Genomic DNA, 18500 nt, shown 5'->3' with positions numbered 1-18500 from the left:
TCATCATCATCATCATCATCATCATCATCATCATCATCATCATCATCATCATCGCACCGGGGAAAAACTCGAGGAAAGTGGCCCAACGCGTTGCTCAAAATTAAGAAAGCATTGTCTTAATGAATTAAATGAAACTCACTGGGCGACCTTGAGCAAGTGACACTCTCTCAGCCTCAGGGGAAGAAGACAATGGCAAACCGCCTCTGAACAAATCTTGCCAAGGAAACCCCATGATAGATTCGCCTTAGGGTTGCCACAAATCGGAAACGACTTGAAAACACACAACAACAACTATCTCCACAATTGATAACATGGTGGCCATTCAGCTGTCCTCCTTGCCACCGCCTTAAGCATCAACAGCAATATCCTCTCAACAGAAGGAAGAAGTGAGTGAGGATGTTGTATTTCTGTTCTCAGATTTCGCACCAAAGGGATTTCGCATCAAAGGGATACTTGAAGGGTTTATTTCTTTGTAGGGAGAGCTGGGCAGTGAAGAAAACAGGAGGTAAGAGGAAAACCAACCCATCTGAGGTGTGATGATGGAGAAGAGTGCCAAGGACGGCCAAGAAGGACAAACAAATGGGTCCTTTAACAGATCAAGCCTGAGCTCCCCCCTTGGTAGAAATAACCCGGTTTGGCCCCGCTTTAACTGCCCTGGCTTTAGGCTATGGAATTCTGGGAGTTGGAGTTTGTTGTAGGGCCCAAAGTGGAGCAACAAACTCCAACTCCCAGAATTCCATAGCCTTGATCCAGAAAAAAGTTAAAGCGGTGCCAAACCGGATTATTTCTTCAGTGTGGATGCAGCCCAAGACGACTAAACTCAGGCTGTTGTGCTTTGGCCACATCGGGAGAAGAAATAAGCTTCGGTCCCTTATGAGATCAAGCCTCTGAAACCCCCAATAGACACAATCCGCCCTCCCTTCCTTGCATTTGTCACCCTTTCGCACTTGTAGCGCTATGAGTCCGTTTCAACTGCCATGGCTCCACGTTGTTTGCAGATGAGGGTTTTCAGCTAAAGGGCTCCTCCTGCGCCTCACCAGGAAACTGCAAAGCTCAGGGTTTTATAGGGAGTGAAAGCGGAATCATGTCGCTACAGTTGTGTAGTGGAAATGAGCTAGGCAGTTTTCAGCTGGATTGTTGAGGGAGGAGTGAAATAAGTGCAAAGGGAGGGATCCCCAACCTTTGCCTTGTCTCGCCTCCTCTGCCCTCTTCTGCATAAAGGGCATTGCATCTCCTCTTTTCTCCTCCAACTCCGTTCCTTTCCCACGTGAATTCAAGACAAAAGAAGCATCGGGACGCTTGGGGAAATCTCTGAAACTCCGGCAAAGGGACGCTATAAGTAAGAGTTATTGGAGGAGAAACAAAAAGGACGGATCAAAACAGCTCCAGACGAACTTTGCTATGGCTTCTCCAGAAAAAAAAAATGAGGGAAGTGTGAACGAGAGAGAAAGAGAGAGGGGGGGGGGTTGGTTGTTGCTGTGTGCCTTCAAGTTGGGTCCGACTTACAGCAACCCCAAAGTTTTCTTGGCAACTCTCTTCAGAAGAGGTTTGCTGGTACTATCCTCTGAGGCTGAGAGAGTGTCACCTACTGGGCTTTCATGGCTGAGTGGGGATTTGAACCCTAGTCTCCAGAGTGATAGTCCGAAGCTCAAACCACTACACCCTGTCGGTTCTCCAGAGATGTGGGTGGCTTCTTTATTTGTATGCAGGTCTTTTTTAAACAAAACAAAAAACATTCCCCAGTGGATTTCCCCCCATTCCCTGTTTGGATTTTCCTCGCTTTTGAGGACTCTACATCGACCAGCTCCGCACTGAACAATGCTTGCAGTTTGGTACCACGTTAACAGCTAAGGAATCATAGAATGTGTACTTTGCTGCGGTGCCTTGAATCCCGGACACTGGACCTCTCTGGCAGGGAATTCTCAGTGTCTCAGGAAACCTATTATCGCAGGATGGAGTCATCGCAGTTGAAGCAGCATCAAAGTGCTAGAAGAACCCCATCAGAGTGGAGGCTGCGGTCAACAATCAGAAGAAGACTAGGACTTGGAAGAGCAGCTATGAAGGGACGAGACAAGATCCTAAGTGTCAAGAGATAGCATTAAATATCAAATAACATCCAAACAACGACACTTTTATTGGGCCAACCAAAATGCACATGTTGCGAGCTTTCGAAGTCACATTTGCATTTTGGTTGGTCCAATAAAGCTGTCGATGTTTGGATGTTATAGGACTTGCTATATGGCCAACAACATGGCTATCCCTAGAAAGTTCTGAAAATAGTTCTATGAACTTCTAAAAAGAGATATTAAATGGGTGCTAGAGCAGATCAGGCCCAGACTTTGAAAATGACTAAACTGAGGTTGTCATATTTTGGCCATTATCATGAGAAGAAAGGACTCACTAGAAAAGGCTATGAATGCTTGGGAAAGTGGAAGGCAACAGGGAAAGAGGAAGACTGCATTCCAGATGGATAGATTCAAATCAGAGAAGCCACAGCCCTGAGTCTACAGGATGGTTGAGGACAGGATGACTTCGAGGTCTCTCATACATAGGGTCACCATGGGTTGAAGTTGACTCCAATGCAGTTAACAATAACAATAACAACAACAACAACAGAGTAAGGAGTATATCACACTGAACTTTTTGGAGATTTTCCTGCTCAGTTACAACGTGACTGTGGGTCCAACGATGCGCATTCACATCAGAATGTGAATGTATTATCAGACGCCATTCCTTTCTATGGGAGCTCCTTGCAAGATGCTTCCACAGTGATTCCAAAGTGACCCCCATTTTGGTAAAACTGGAAAAAAAAGTGACTTCACAGAATTCACTTCCAGGCTCACTTAGATTGCACTTCAAATTGGTCTGGTGTGGAAAACCACTCCAATGTCACTCCCCTTGGTCCCCTGTGTCCTGCTCCATCATTCCCCTCCTCCTCCTTCATACCATCTCCTCCTCTCTGCCAACCTGCCACCGATCCCATCATCCCCTGCATCCTCCTAGACCCCAATCATTCCCCTCCTTCACCCTGCTGCCAATCCCATCATCCCCTACATCCTCCTAAACCCTGATCTGCTCCCCTCCTTCACCTTACTGCCAATCCCATCATCCCCTGCATCCTCCTAGACCCCGATCTGCTCCCCTCCTTCACCCTGCTGCTGATCCCATCATCCCCTGCGTCTTCCTTCACCTCAGCTAAGGAGTGGGCAGGGAAGGAGGACAGCGTCCAGAGCCCCACTGAGCATGCACAAGGGTGCCGATTTCGAATCGTTGAACCCTCAAATTATGTTCCAGTGTGGTAATACTATGTGGACTCACTCCCCTTTGCTTGAATCCGCATCACGTGACTTGCTTGGAACCGAACTGACTCTGCTTCCCCCTCAATTCAGAAAGGCAACAGAAATGCAACCAGGTGTGGTAAAACATCATGTTTTAACCTTAATCCGCATTGCTAGACAGGAGTGACTCCGGATCTGGTGTGAAAAAACATGACATTTCGCATTGCTAGAATAGGAGTGGCTGTGGATCTGAGCTGCAACCCCCCCCCCCCCCCACGTGTGATAAGGGCCATAATAGACAGGCACTGGAGAGAGTGTGCACCACTTTCCTTGCACTACTAGTCACTAACTGCCAGGGTAACCTTCCCACAGGGCTGTTGTGAGAAAGTATAAAAGAGTGAATGATGCAGGGTCAGGATGATGACCAACAAAGGAAGATGGTCCTCCTTTTCCAGGACCTGCCTTACATTTCAACCTTCTGTCTGGGAGAAAATTCCAAATGCCCTGCACTTTGCACTAAGGAGTGACGGTTCGCGTTGCTAGAACAGGAGTGACTGCGCATCTGAGCTGCAAACCCCCCCCCCCCCAATGTGTGATAAGGGCCTTGATTTTGCATCTGGACTAAGAAGCATGGATTATAGTGATAGGAGTGTGGGGGCTTTTATTTAGTAATGCCCTACATATTTCTTGAATGCCCTATGTTTTGCAGGGCCTTGGCGTCCTGTGTGGTTAGGACATCTGGTCACCCTTCCCAGGATGCCTTGAGGAGCAGTTGAGAGGAGGGATAAAAACCATTTGTTGGTGTTAGTTTAGTTATCTTAGCTTCTAAAACAGTGGATTTCAACCTTTGGGCCGCCAGATGTTTTAGACTTCAATTCCCAGAAGTCCCAGTCAGAATGTTCACATTGTTCAGGAATTCTGGGAATTGAAGTCTCAAAACTCTAGAGGGCCAAAGGTTGAGATCCACTGTTCTAAAGAAAGTTCAGAATTGATTTGCTAATACCCATTTCTTTCTCTTTTTAGCACTCCCAGGTATCTGTACAACTCTCCTCCAGCGCCACCTTCCAAAGGAAGAGTTGGTTTTCTTCCTGTCAGCATTTTTCACTGCCTATTTTCCCATAGAAATGGAAAACAGGACTGGGTGTGCAATCCTGACTTTAGTATCCAATGGTATCTCCTTTCACTTCAGGATCTTGTCCAGTTCCTTCATAGCTGCACTTCCAAATCCTAGCCTTCTTCTGATTTCTTGACTGCAGTCTCCATTCTGATTAATGATTCATGACTGAGCCAAAGTGTGGAAAATCTTGAACTATTTCAGTGACTAACATCTTCAATTTTTTTTTCTCCTGTTTTCCTGGTGAAGAAGCCAGTGTGACTTCGAAAGCTTGCAACATGTACTTGTGCTTTTGGGTTGGCCCAATAAAGGTATCATTGTTTGGATGTCATTGGATTTGCTATATGGCCAACACAGCTACCCCTGGATGTTATTTCTTTTAAAGTTATGCAAACTAGTTTGGTGAAGTGGCTGACTATGACTCTGCAGACTATGACTCTGGAGACCAGGGTCTGAATCCTTGCTCATTTATGGAAATACATTGAGTGGCCTTAGGCAAGCCACACAATCTCAGCCTCAGAGGGAGGCAAAGGCAAAACAAACAAACTAAAAGCCTGATCTAATCATGTCAAGAAAACCCAGTGATAAGTTCACCTTAGGGTCCCCATAAATCAGAAACGACTTGAAGTTACACAACAACAAATCATTGCGTTTGTTGTTGTTTTCTTTATGTTCAACTGTGTTGTAAACCTCTTTGCACTTTCATCCTTGACTTTCTTCTAAGAAATTGTTCCAAGATCATTGCTGTTTTCTGCTAGTAGTATCTTGGTTGGTCCGATATCTGTATCTCTTAAAGGGTTAATGTTCCTTCCTCCTGTGTTCACACCTCATTCCTTCCAGTCTAATCCTGCTTTCGGTATGATATGTTCAACGTACAAGTGAAACAGATCAGGTGATAAAATGCAGCCTTGCCTGACCTCCTGGCCAATTAGGAACCTAACTCTCCCTGGCATATATGCTCTGACTGGGCCAGTGCTCTTCAGCAGGGTTTCCCCCCAGTCCTACCCGGAGAGTCTAGTTTTTGAAGCTGTGCTCAGCTGCTTGAACAAGGCTACATGGCCCTTCAGATGTTGTTGGACTATAATTCCCATTATTCTTCACCTCTGCAGACTGAGGCAGAAGGCAGAGTCCTCCCCTGTCTGTGTCCAATTGTCCCTATGGCATCACATAAAGAAGAGGAGAGAGACTTTGAAGGGTTCTCTGGGGAATAATAATAATAATAATTTATTTATATCCCACCCGTCTACAATCGGGGCGGTTTACAAAGATTAAAAAATATACAATCCAAAACCCTAACACTCCCCCCCCCCCCTCGCGCTTTTAAGGAAAGCTTGGAAGGCGGGCCAAAGGACCTATGTATGGTTCCTTGCTGTTGTGTGCCTTCAAGTCCTTTCCAACCTATGGCAACCCTATGACTGGGTTTTCTTGGCAAGGATCTGTTCAGAGGGGGTTTGCCATTGCCATCCTCGGAGGCTGAGAGTCTGTGACCCGCCCAAGGCCATCCACTGGGTTTCCATGGCCGGGATTCGAACCCAGAGTCATAGTCCCAGTGCTCAAATCACTATGCCATGCTGGCTCCTTAAGGGTGGGCAGCTACCAAAAGCGAACGAGCGAGCGAGCAAAAAGGAAAAACAAGAGGGCGGTCTCTATCACTCGCTACATCTGCACTGCAGAGATAAACCAGTTTGATACCACTTTAACCGCCATGGCTCAGTGCTATGGAATTTCGGGAATTTTGCGAGAGACTGAGCCTTCTCGGTCAGAAAGCTCTGGAGTCACAAGAAACTACCATTGCCAGAATCCCACAGCGCTGGGCCATGGAGGTTAAAGCGGTAACACACTGGATTAAATTATTTCTGCAGTGCGGATGCAGCTTCTGTCTGCCTCTTGCAGCCTATTATTATTATTAATATTGTTGTTGTTGTTGTTGTTATTCCTGGTTAGCCCTCTCTTTGCCAGTCTTAAGAGCTTCCACTCCAGCTGTGTGTGTGTTTGGCAGTTGTTCATTAATCTGAATGTGGAAGTAAATAGGAGGAGGAGGAGGAGGCTTGCCATTTCTTAAACCACTGGAAGAAGAGAAGCAGAAATGCCGCCCAGGTGGGTTAAAGAACAACCCGGCTGCGTTACAGGTTAACCTGCCGAGAGAAATTAACTAACTGCTTTCCCGTAGGGAAGGGAAGGGAAAGGAAGGTCTTGGGGGTGCCAGGGGTGCCAGTCTTTCCAGCTGATGAGGCCTTTGAAATGACCGAGGGCCAGCTCCGTCTTTTCTATGGTTCTCTTGAATTCCTCGAAAGTGGTTTCATGAGGAGAGGCACCTTCCAAGGACTGCTCCTATCACCTATTTTCAATTCACTCCCAGGCTTACTTCTCCCATAGGAGAAGGATTTGCAAGTGGAAGAGCCCTCACATAGCCCTGCTTGAGGGATCGCCCCCAGGTTACTTATTTACCCCTTGGTCAGAGCAAGAGTCCTCCACAGAGAGGACTCAGAAGTTCGCTCCACTACTCAGAATTCAGCTCAACCGGTATTAATGGGGCTGCTGTTGTTGTTGTGTGTCTTCAAATCGTTTCCGACTTAGGGCGACCCTATCTTGGGGTTTTCTTGGCAAGATCTGTCCAGAGGAGGTTTGTTTGACTTCCTCTGAGGCTGAGAGAGTGGGACTTGCCCAAGCTCGAGTCACACACTCGCAACTCCAGAAAACCCATAGACACCCATACATAGATCCATAGCTTTTATATGGAGTGTCTGTTGTTGTAGACAGTTATGTGTGTTGTGGTTTTTAATGTATGTAATTTTGTACCGTTTTATCTGATGTTTTTTAGTTGTTGGGGTTCTTTAAAAATTATTCTAAAGGCTTTTAAAATGGTTTTTTTTTTTAAACTTCTGAACCGCCCTGGGTTTCTTTCTGGGAAAAAGGCAGCATAAAAATGAAATAAATGAATAAATGGACTTATGGCAGCAATGAGTAGATATATAAAATAAAGTCAGCAAATACTGTAAATAATAAATAGAATAGACCCCCTGCTACGTAGCTACCTAAGGCTCAAGTGACTCAAGCTAGACCTTGAGGAAAAATCTGGGCCATAAATGATTGTTGTTGTTGTTGTTGTTGTTTTCTTATATCCCGCCTTTTCCCCAATATACGGACTCAAGGAGACGAAAGTGTAGCTTAGAGAGAAAGTGTAGCTATAGAGAAAGAGAAAGCCTACAGCTATTTGTTGTGAGCCGCCTTGCGTCACTTGCCCCGAGAAAGGCGGGCTATAAAATTAATAAAAATGTAAAGTCACTACCTTCGGAATCAGCAGAGTTTGCTTCCGAAGCTGTGTCTACATTATCTAGGATCGCCGTATTGTTTCTCTTTCCATCCCGCTTGTGACTGCGTTATATAAATCCTGCGGAGGTCAATGAAAAGTGAAAGTAGGCAGTGATAGTAAGGGTTGCACTTTTAGGATGCGCGATGGGCCCTCTTTCTTTCTTTCAACCTCTTAATTTTCTTCCTTTCTTTGTAACAATCACTTTAACCAGCCCCCCCCCAAAAAAAACCAGTTTTGCACTTGACCTACCGCAGCCAATATTTCTTTTTCCCTTGTAGCCGACAAATCCTCTAATTGCCTATTTTTATTTTAAAAGCGAGAAGAAGGAGAAGGAGAGAGGGGGGAAACAACTCTCGCCTTTTGCTTTGAGGATTAGAGCAACCCGGAGATTTGAAAGTCGGCCCTTGTAAAACGGAGAGAGCCTCAGAAGAGGAAGAAAAAAAGAGAGGAGGAGAAGAAGAAGAAGAAGAAGAAGAAGAAGAAGAAGAAGAAGAAGAAGAAGAAGAAGAAGAAGAAGAAGAAGAAGAAGAAGAAGAAGGAACTCAAGCGCTTGCAAAGTCTGGAGGAGGATTTTCCCGGCTGAAGAGGTTGAAGATAAGAAACCAGGCTTGGATGGAGGGGAGGGGGATGGAGAGAGAGAGAGAGAAACCCAACAAACCCCAAATCTATTTTGGAAGCTTTCCAAGCCACGCTCCATTAACCTCCCTAGATCAAAAATAAATGTCCTTTCCGCGCTTGGCTTCTTCCTCTCATCTCCGAGCCGGAGTTTTTTAAAATCGCATTTACATAAGCAGCAGCCTTTCGAAGTCGCCTAAAGGACCCCAAGGGAGGGGGGATCAGAGTGGCTCACGTTGCGCTTGGAAAAACCAGGGCCCTTCCTTTTCCTCCAGTGAAAAAACTCTGCCCGCATCCTCACTGGAGAAATAATCCAGTTTGACAACGCTTTAACTGCCATGGCTCAGTGCTAGAGGATCCAGGGGATTGCAGTTTTGTGAGCTATTGAGCCTTCTCTGTCGGAGGGCTCTAGTAGTGCCACAGTTCCCAGGATTCCCTAACCCTGAGCCAGGGCAGTTAAAGCGGCCTCAAATTGGATTATTTCTGCAGTGTGTTTTGGACCCTAGTAAGTAAACGAGGCGGAGGGAAATCCACTCCATTTGCCCTAAACGCCCCCCCTCACCCGAATTCCGCACAGCAGAAATAATCCACTTTGACCCCGCTTTAACGGCCAGGGCTCCATGTATGGAATCCTGGGATTTGTAGTTTGCGTTGGCACCGGAGCTCTCTGAGAGAGACTGCTAAATATCTCGCACAAAGTACAGTTCCCAGAATTCCATGGCATGGAGCCCTGGCAGTTAAAGGTGGCGTCAAACTGGATTGTTTCTGCAGTGCAGATCAGAGCCTAAACCTCAAGAGAGTGGACAGCGCTAGGCCTTTCTCTGCAAAGAGGAGATGTTCCGATGCTGAACAAGAGTGCCACATCCATCAGCTACAAAGGAAAAAGAAACACAGGAGCAAGTCCAAGACCACATCCACACTGCAGCAATAATCCAACAATAATGCCCCCCCAGCAGCATCCACACTGCAGCTATAATCCGGTTTGACACCACTTTAACCGCCATGGCTCAACGCTACCGAAGCGGAGCTCTGGTGCCACAGCAAACTACACTTCGCCAGAATTCCACAGCATTGAGCCGTGGCGGTTAAAGAGGTGTCAAACCGGGTTATATCTGCAGTGTGGATGCACCTGGGAGGACATTTATGCAGACTTCGGATCAGCTGCATTACTCTGCCAGACTATCAGGTTTCTCACTGTTGAGGATTGTTTTCAGAGCCCTGAAGTTGTAGCGCCGCATTTATACCATTCAATGCGGTTCTTTCTCCGTAGGAAGAGCAGACAACATTACAACACCGAAATCGGTTTGCAGATCTTTTGTATTGTGTAGCAGAACTGACAATAACAACAGTGTGGAGGAGGAGAAACAGGATCACAACGGAGGGGGGGGACGTTTACCCCAGGTGGGATTCTGTTTTAGGAACGGAACGGCGTTACTTTTGTCTGTGTGTAAAATCCTTAGTAGAAGGAATTGTTTCACCTGGCGTTATTATCGCCCTGCCCCTTCCCTCCCCAAATCTCCCCTTTAAACTAATGGATCCAGACCTTGATTTCAAGAATTAAGCCTCCAAGGCTGTCGGAGGCCAAAGAGAGATCTGAGCAGACATTACTTTTATTCCGAAGTAATTAAATCCAACATTTAAAAAAAAAAACTTTAAATGATGCGTATTTACATTTACAATGATGTAAATGTACACCACTGGAAGGTATTTTTAATGTGTTTTTTGTCACATGGTGTCCAAAATTTTATGTCTTTGTACCCTATGATGTTCAAATGATAATAACGCTGATGTACATCATCCCCAGAGTGTGTTTCAGGGCGAAATCGTAAATATGTTTCCTCAAAAGTAAGTCGCAGGAATCCAATGGGTTTCCCCACACACACCTCCACCTTGTTCCCAGGAGGGCAGGACTCAAAACAGCTTACAGCGATTTTTAAGAAGCGCAACCAAAAACTATCTGTACAAATATATATAATCATTATTTTTATTTTATTTCTCTCATCGCAGCCTTGAAATCTTGGATTCCCTGGAGGCCTATTGGCGCAACCAAGCGTACAGAGATTTGTGGTGTAAAGGTTTACCCTTTAAAGCCGGGCTACTGGGTTTATTTTAGACTGGAACCATAAACCCATCGCCTGGAAAAGGAAGGCAAACCTTTGGGTTTCTTTTTCCCCATGGAAAAGTTAATCCAAACAAGTGAATAGAAGAAAAATGCATCCGTTTTGAAATACAACCCCTCAGAAAGAGAGAGATCCCCCCCCCTCTTTCTTTCTTCCTGGGCTGCTTGGAAAAGAGAAGATTGTGAAGAATGAGTGATGATGGGATAACAATCTGCAAATACATGTATCAATGGCATGGAGAAGATGGAGAGAGAGCCTGTTTTCTGCCGTAGACCAGGAGCCAAGTCATTCAAGTTACAAGGAAAGAGATTCCAGCTAAACACGACGAAGAACTTCTTGATGGTAAGGGCTCTTCCATCTCTGGACTCTCCTTCTTTGGAGGTCTTGAAGGAGGAGTTGGGAGGGCATCTCTTGGGAGTGATTTAAGTTGTGTATTTCTGCACAGCGTTAGACTAGAAAATCCGCCAAAGGCACACACAAAAAACCTAACTGTCCTGACAGCCCTGTCTGCTGAAGTTCCCTGTCTGGGTCCAAAACACACTGCAGAAATAATCCAGTTTGAGACCGCTTTAACTGCCCTGGCTCAATGCTAGGGAATTCTAGGAGCTGTAGTTCAGTGAGACATTTAACCTTCTCCGCCAGAGACCTCTGGTGCCACATAAACTGTAATTCCCAGGATTCTCTAGCACTGAGCCAGGGCAGTCAAAGAGGTCTCAAACTGGATTATTTCTGCAGGGTGTTTTGGACCTGAGTCAGTTTTAAGTAGAACGGGCCGTTAAACCAACACACAAATGATCCTTCGCCAGGATTTTGGAAAGGGCTAGCAGGACTTGTGTGGGAAAGGCTTTAGGCGACAACGAGTAGACGCACACTGCAGAAATAAAGCAGTTCGACACCACTTTAACTGCCATGGCTCCATCCTGTCGGATTCTGGGATGTGTCGTTTAGTGAAGCAGCAGCGCTGTCGCACAGACCAGGCTGAAGGTCTTGCCAAACTACAAACCCCAGGATTCAACAGGATGGTGTTACAGTGGTGTAAAGCTGGTTTGTTATACACATCCTTACACTACCGGGAGGTACTGTAAGGTAATCCATCTCTCGCAGTACACCTAGGCAGAATCCTATGTCTGCTTCTTATTAGATAGGAGAGCCACTTCATTTCCTTCCAGCCCGCCTCACCACCAATTTGGGATCCCTCTGAAGACCAGGGTTCGAATCCCGACTTGGCCATGGAAACCCACTAGGTGACCTTGGGCAAGTCACACTCTCTCGGCCTCAGAAGATGGCAATGGCAAACCTTTTCTGAAGAAACTTGCCAAGAAAACCCTACGATAGACTCGCCTTAAGTCCGAAAGGACGTGATGGCACACAACACCCGCAATTTATTCCAGAGTCGCTGGTTCCTGAAGACTTTCCTTGACCCGCTGCCCCCTTACTCCCCTTCCCTCTTGCTTTCCCAAATCTCAGGTCTTTTCATTACACGCTCCAGAAATAAAAGACATTATTATTATTATTATTATTATTATTATTATTATTATTATTATTATTATTATTTTCTCTGCCCGTCTTCTTCCTCCGTGTCGCCAGAACCAAGGAGGTTACATCTGAGAGCAGGGTTATAGTCCATAGGATGGGTGAGATTTTTGCTTTACATGAAAAACAGGATCATGAGGAAGGATTGATTTGATCTGAGATGTCACGAGTTTTAATAGGAAGCCCCGTTGGAGGAAGGAAGCAGATAATGGAAGCCATCTCCTTACCAATTCAGGCAGAAACTGGGCAGCCAACTGACATGTTCTTTGTAAAGTGCTGGTTACCGGCCAGTGAAACCTGGGTTCCCGAAGTTTCTTTCGATTCCAGGCCCAGCCTATTTAAAAGCTAGGGTTGCCAGAGTCAAAACACTGCTCCTGTCCCCTTTAATCATGGTTGGGTAGAAGAGGAGCAGGTATTGCTTGTTACTTGGTTGCAAGAGTCTGGATGGCCATCTGTCGGGTATGCTTTGATTGAGAGTTCCTGCATGGCAGGGAGTTGGACTGAATGGCCCTTGCTGTCTCTTCCAACTCTACAATTCTATGATTCTATGAACCACTACAGGTTTCTGGTGGAGGGTCTTCCTGATACAAAACCTCCCTGTAACAGCAGAGAAAACGTAGGGACAGCAATGCCCTACCATGTCTTTGTGCACTAACGACCATCGTTCAAACTGGAGCTGCGACTTCCATTTCCATACCCAAAAGATTTGTAATTTGAACTGACATCCTCACATACCAATGGCGTATATATAGGTCTGTGCCTGGCTTCCACTCCACCAAATGCATCTGAGGAAGTAGACTGAAGTCTCAAAGGTGCTACAAGATCTCTCTGTGCCAGGAAGTCTTGCATAGCTCATCTCCTTGACATAAGCACTTTCTGTGAGCATGTGTAGTCTTTTATGTTTATTTTATTTTATTTGTAAATTTTTGTTCTCAAAAAAAGAAACCACAATGTCAGCCTCCACAGGAAAATCCGAAATAGTACAACTCAACCTCAGTGGAGGAGAAAAACCTGGTTCTTCGAGAAAACCTATCCAGAGATAGCCCTGTTAGATATGACTATTGTGTGGATTCTAGTTCTTGGGCTTTACCTAGGCTTGGGATTTCTCCTTGAACCAAGGGCAGACTGGCTGATTAGGTCCACTGACGCAGGACCCAACAGGCTGAGCTCTATGTGAATAAGGATGTTAAGGCTGCATCTACACTGCAGCCATACTCTGGTTTGGCATCATTTTAATTGCCATAGTTCAATGCTATGGAATTCTGGGAATGTGAGTTTATTGGAGCACCAGAGCCAGTTTGACATCACTTTAGCTGCCATGGCTCAGAGCACAGCTCTGATGCCCCAACAAACTACCATTCCCATAATTCCACAGCATTGAACCATGGCAGTTAAAGTGATTCAATCCAGAGTATAGCCCCAGTGTGGATGCAGGGAGTTTATGTCACCCAGGATCTGCAGCCCTTTTCCTTTTTCCTCCCTAGGCTCTTCAAGCCCAAGTTTCCAGAAGAACTAACATCCATACTGTTTCTCCTTGCTAATTGAAGAAACGTGGAGGCCACAGTTTGGTCTCCTGCATTTCCAATCCAGGGACTTTAATTTTAAAAGGTTTCTGGATCTCAAGTGTCTTCCCGGCACAAATGCATGCTTGGTCCCTACTCAGGTTGTTTGAAGTTGCTTCCCCCCCCCCCCTCAAACTCTGCTGTCAACAGCCCACAATCTAGCAGTGGCCTGGAATCACTTCTGGCCCTGGTCCCTCTGCTGTAGGCCTCCAGTCACATACAACCCAGAAGACAGCACTTCCCAGTGGGTTATTTGTTTGGTTTTCTAATAAGTGGTTACTGGCTGTCCCTTTTCTCATTCAAATGGTCCCAGAGTGAAAGCTTTTCTAAGACATACAGTCAAGAAGTAGAAGGTGTGGAAATGTACAGCTCCACACATCATCTCCTTGCACAAAAAGACGTAAAGGGAGCATTTTTAGGGCCTTACAGGGAAGAATAATTCCTTAGCACAAGTTTTGGTGGACTCCATCCACTTCATCAGGTCCTCTCACTTGTCAGGCTGACTTCTAATCTGAATCTGTGTTCTTGCTTCCTTCCTTAAATTAAATGTGTCCCTTTGTCTCCCCATTTGGGTTTCCATTTGGGCACACAACTCTTACTTTAAAAATGCCTTGAGGTGCCAATACTAAACCCTAGTATTGATTCTTAATAATATTACGGTTATGCAGAAAAGACTTAAAGGAAAATACTTTTTAAAATGTTCTCTCCAATGCTTTGCAAATACACACACACACACACACCCCACAAACGGCCCTGTTGGGAACTTTGGGCAACTGTAGTCCTATATATATATATTGGACTACAGTTGCCCAAAGTTCCCAACAGGACCATTTGTGGTTAGGGGGCTTGGGAGTTATAGTACCACAAATTCCCCCTAACCCCCTCACCGCATATCCCTTCCCACTGGATAAAATGTTTAACCCTATAATCCTTTCCAACTTGCCTCCTCTACTTTTTCCTCCACACAAGTGGAGTTATTGTAGTGCTTTTAAAAATGTTTTTTTTTCCATCTGTGAGCCGCCTTGGGTCCCTTCTGGGAGAAAGGCAGCATACAAATGAAATAAATAAATAGCTTCCATGTAACACCAGTTATGGTTTAAATATAGGTGACAAACCAGTTTTTAAAAAACTTTATCTGCTCCCATCTATTTGGTTCTTTATTTCATACTCCACTCAAAACAGCACTCAAGGCATCTATCAATATTACAAATGCCACATAAAAATATAAGGACGTCAATTACACACACACACACACACACACATATTGTTGGCATGGAGAAGAAATAAGGAGCCTACTAATTAAAATGAGAAACACTGTAACAACCCCAAACCTGCCTATATCGAAAGTGTCTTTGCCTTCCTAAAGAAAGGATACTAAAGATGGGATTCCCTCTTACTCCAGAGTCAGGAAGCCACAGCTTCCCTTCTCCCAAATAGGCCTCCTTTTTTTGTAGCCAATACATCTGCAACTCAGGGTTTATGTACACTTACTTGAGAGTAAACTTAGTGAGACTTCTTCTGAGGGTACAAGCATAGGGTTCGGCAGTCTGTCCTATATTGGCTGTATGGGACTCAAGGAGGCTTTATACATCTCTTGTTTATTCTGTGTGTGTGCCTTCAAGTCTCCTTCCTCCGAAATACAGCCCACAGCGCCTGGGATTTGTCAGCGGTCTTCCATCGGAATACTAACCTGGGCTGTCCCTGCTTAGCTTCCACGCTCAGACTGGATCTCGTCCCTTTGGGGTGTATAGCCGACTCAACGCTGTTGAGCTTCCAAAACCAGAGGGCATCAGGGACGTTCAGGAGGATATGCAGGAATTGATCAGAACTTTTCTTCTTCAAGTTATTTAACGTTCTCTTGTCGTTGGGTGCTTCAAAGCCATTTCCGACTAAAGTATATTCGGGCCTTATAAGCAGAAAGAAGGGTCCTCTCTGGAGGGAATAATTCATCGGCTCTGAGGGGGGTTAGACAAATCCATAGGGGAGAAGGTTATCAGGGGCTGCTAGTCATTTGTGGCTATAGATGACCTCCCGCATCGGAGGGAGTATGCCTCTGGACACCAGTTGCCAGGGGAGGGGAGCAGGGAGTGCCATGGCTCTCAGGCCCGGCTTGTGGCTTCAGTCTAGGCCCCTTGTGGGAACAGAAGACTGGGCCACGGAGGCCTTGGGTCTCATCCGCCACCGCTCTTCTCGCAGAGAAAGAGAAGGAGATTGATAGTCGGAACTCAAGCCTCCTCCAAACCCCTAGTTCCACCCCCGCCGCCGCTGCAGCATTTTCGCCTGAGAAGAAGGCGAAAGCAACACTTGAAAGTGTGTGTTGGTATATATCCCAATCTGCTCCTCAGCCCCAAATCTATTTATCCACGTCTGAAGCCAAGATGGCCTTCTTTAGCCTTATCAAGAGACTCACTAGAAAAGACAATAATGGAAAGGGAGGGAGTGAGGGAGGAAGAAGGGAAGGAAGAAAACCGAATTACGGATGGATAGACTCAATCAGCGCAGCGAAGTGGTTTGAGTGTTGGACTGTGACTCTGGAGACCAGGGTTCAACTCCCAGCTTGACCATAAAACCCACTGGGTGACCTTGGACAAGTCACACTCTCTCAGCCTACAGGGAAAAGCAATGGCAAACCTCCTATGAACAAGCCTTGCCAAGAAAACCCCAAGATAGGTTGGCCTTAGGGTGGCCATAGGTCCAAAACAACTTGAAGGAAAGCCACAGCCCTGAGTCTGCAAGACCTGAGCAGGGCTATTGAGGCTGGGAGGACTTGGTGGCCTCTCATTCATAGGGTCGCCATGGGTCCAAGTCGACTTGAAGGCAGTTAATAACAACAACAAAATCTGTCTCCAGTCATTGTTTCTGCTGAAGCAAAGCCTTCCTAGTTGTCAACGAAGGTATTCCTGACAGTGTTCGTTGAAGAGGCCTTCTCTGCGCTTTATCTTATTTATTTCCTTTCTATGCCGCCTTTTTCCTGGAAAGGGACACAAGGCGGCTCACGGATAAAATAATTTCCCCCCAATTTACAGTAACATTTAAAAACAATAAAAAGCCATCTGACTAATAAGAGTATGAAATGACATGAAACAAAGTTTAAACCATGAAAACACTTGGCTGGCTTAAGCTAGGTAGGAGACCTTTGGGATGCCTCCCAGCGCCCACTCCCCCCTCCCCCTCCCCCTCCCCTCAGGATTTGCTCCAAAGACTCCGATCCAAGGTCTTTAAAGCAGACAGGGGTGGAACAAATCCATCAGCGCCTGCAAGGGTGAAGCAAGAGATATATAGCTATATATTCAGCCTCTTTGAGGGTGCAGCAAAGACAAGAAGAGAGGGGTCAAGCTGGGCACATGCCAGGGTTGGTGGGCCATATCCACTCTCTCCCTCTTCAGCCTCCCCTTCGGTGAAATGGGTGCCTTATTAGGCTTCCTAAGTGCTGCCCTCCCACTTTCAGATAATTCCCCCATTGGTACCTCGCCAAATAGCTAAAGATTTCCCATTCCTTGGATCAAGCATTGATCAGAAGGGAGACTGCAGTCAAGAAATCAGAAGAAGACTAGGTATGGGAAGGGCAGCCATGAAAGAACTAGACAAAAGCCTAAAGTGTAAAGATATACAGCTGAACACTAAAGTTTGAATCACCCAAGCCTTTGTATTCTCTATTACCATGTATGGCTGTGAGAGCTGGACAGTGAAGAAAGCAGATAGGAAGAAAATTAATTCATTTGAGATGTGGTGCTGGAGAAGAGTGCTGAGGATATCATGAATAGCAAAAAAGAGAAACAAATGGGTCCTAGAACCGATCAAGCCAGAACTCTCCATGGAAGCCACGATGACTAAATTGAGGCTGTCATACTTTGGCCACACAATGAGAAGGCATGACTCATTAGAAAAGACAATGATGGTGGGGAAGGTGGAGGGAAGTAGAAAGAGAGGAAGACCCAATGTCAGATGGATGGACTCTATCAGGGAGACCCTGGGCCTGAGCCTACAGGATCTGGGCAGGGAAGCTCTCATCCACAGAGTCGCCATGAATCGAGGTCGACTCGAGGGCAGCTAACAACAACAAAGGTCGCCCTGGGATTTGCCTGTTTTTGCTACCCTTATCGGATCCCCTCCGATTTGGTCCATCAATGCTCTTCAAGAAAGAACTGAGAAAGGTCCGGGAGCCGGACTTGGAAGTGGACTCCAGGCTGTCAAGGAGATCAAGCCAAAAATCACAGATTTATAGAGTGGGAAGAGACCACAAGGGGCCATCCAGTCCACCCTCCAGGCCAAGTCGGAGAGGGACTCCTGAGCCCAAGGCTGCCTCTGACCCGATCCCCCTGAAGCTCCCTCTCTTCCCAGGACTGCAGGCTGGGACTGACCTCCTTCCTCCCCTTAAAAGATATTCGAAGCCTGTGCCCTCCGCCTCCTTCTGCCCGACCCACCGCCCAGGGACAGAGCCACAGGGACCCCGGGAAGGAACACTGGCTGGCTGAATTACTCCGAATCCTCATTACGACCCTACACCGAAAGGGGGGAAGGGGGGCTTTCCCACAGATTCCTTCTTCTGCCCCCCCTGCTCTCGTGTTCTTTGGATGTATCGACCTGACTGAACCTGCATATAGTGTGTATGTGTGTGTGTGTGTGTGTGTGTGTACACACACACACACACACACTATATGCAGGTTCAATCAGGTTGATACATCCATACACACACACACACACATAATGTAGGATCTATCGACCTGCCTGCATATAGGTGCATATAAAAGGCCAATGCAATTTTAGGCTGCATCAATAGAAGTATAGTGTCTAGATCAAGGGAAGTGTTGGGAAATCGTTGCATTCTCTCTCCCCCTCCTCAGATAGATAGAATTTTCCTGCATTCATCTCTACTGTCTTCTCTCTCTATTTGCATGCCATTTGGTCCTGCTAAATTCCAGGGGCAATAAATACCTTTGTAAGTTGGTAAACAGATCATGTGAT

General features: G+C 46.1%; 1 protein-coding gene across 1 annotated transcript in view; it reads right to left on the bottom strand.

Moving 5' to 3' along the window:
• Positions 1-18500, bottom strand: part of SIM1 (SIM bHLH transcription factor 1) — a 103931-nt gene that overhangs the window by 72193 nt on the left and 13238 nt on the right. The window lies entirely within an intron of this gene.

This window comes from Sceloporus undulatus, chromosome 1, assembly GCF_019175285.1.
Source record: "Sceloporus undulatus isolate JIND9_A2432 ecotype Alabama chromosome 1, SceUnd_v1.1, whole genome shotgun sequence".
Taxonomy (NCBI): domain Eukaryota; kingdom Metazoa; phylum Chordata; class Lepidosauria; order Squamata; family Phrynosomatidae; genus Sceloporus; species Sceloporus undulatus.
The sequence above is the reverse complement of the archived record's forward strand: the minus strand, read 5'-3'. Positions and strand labels throughout refer to the sequence as shown.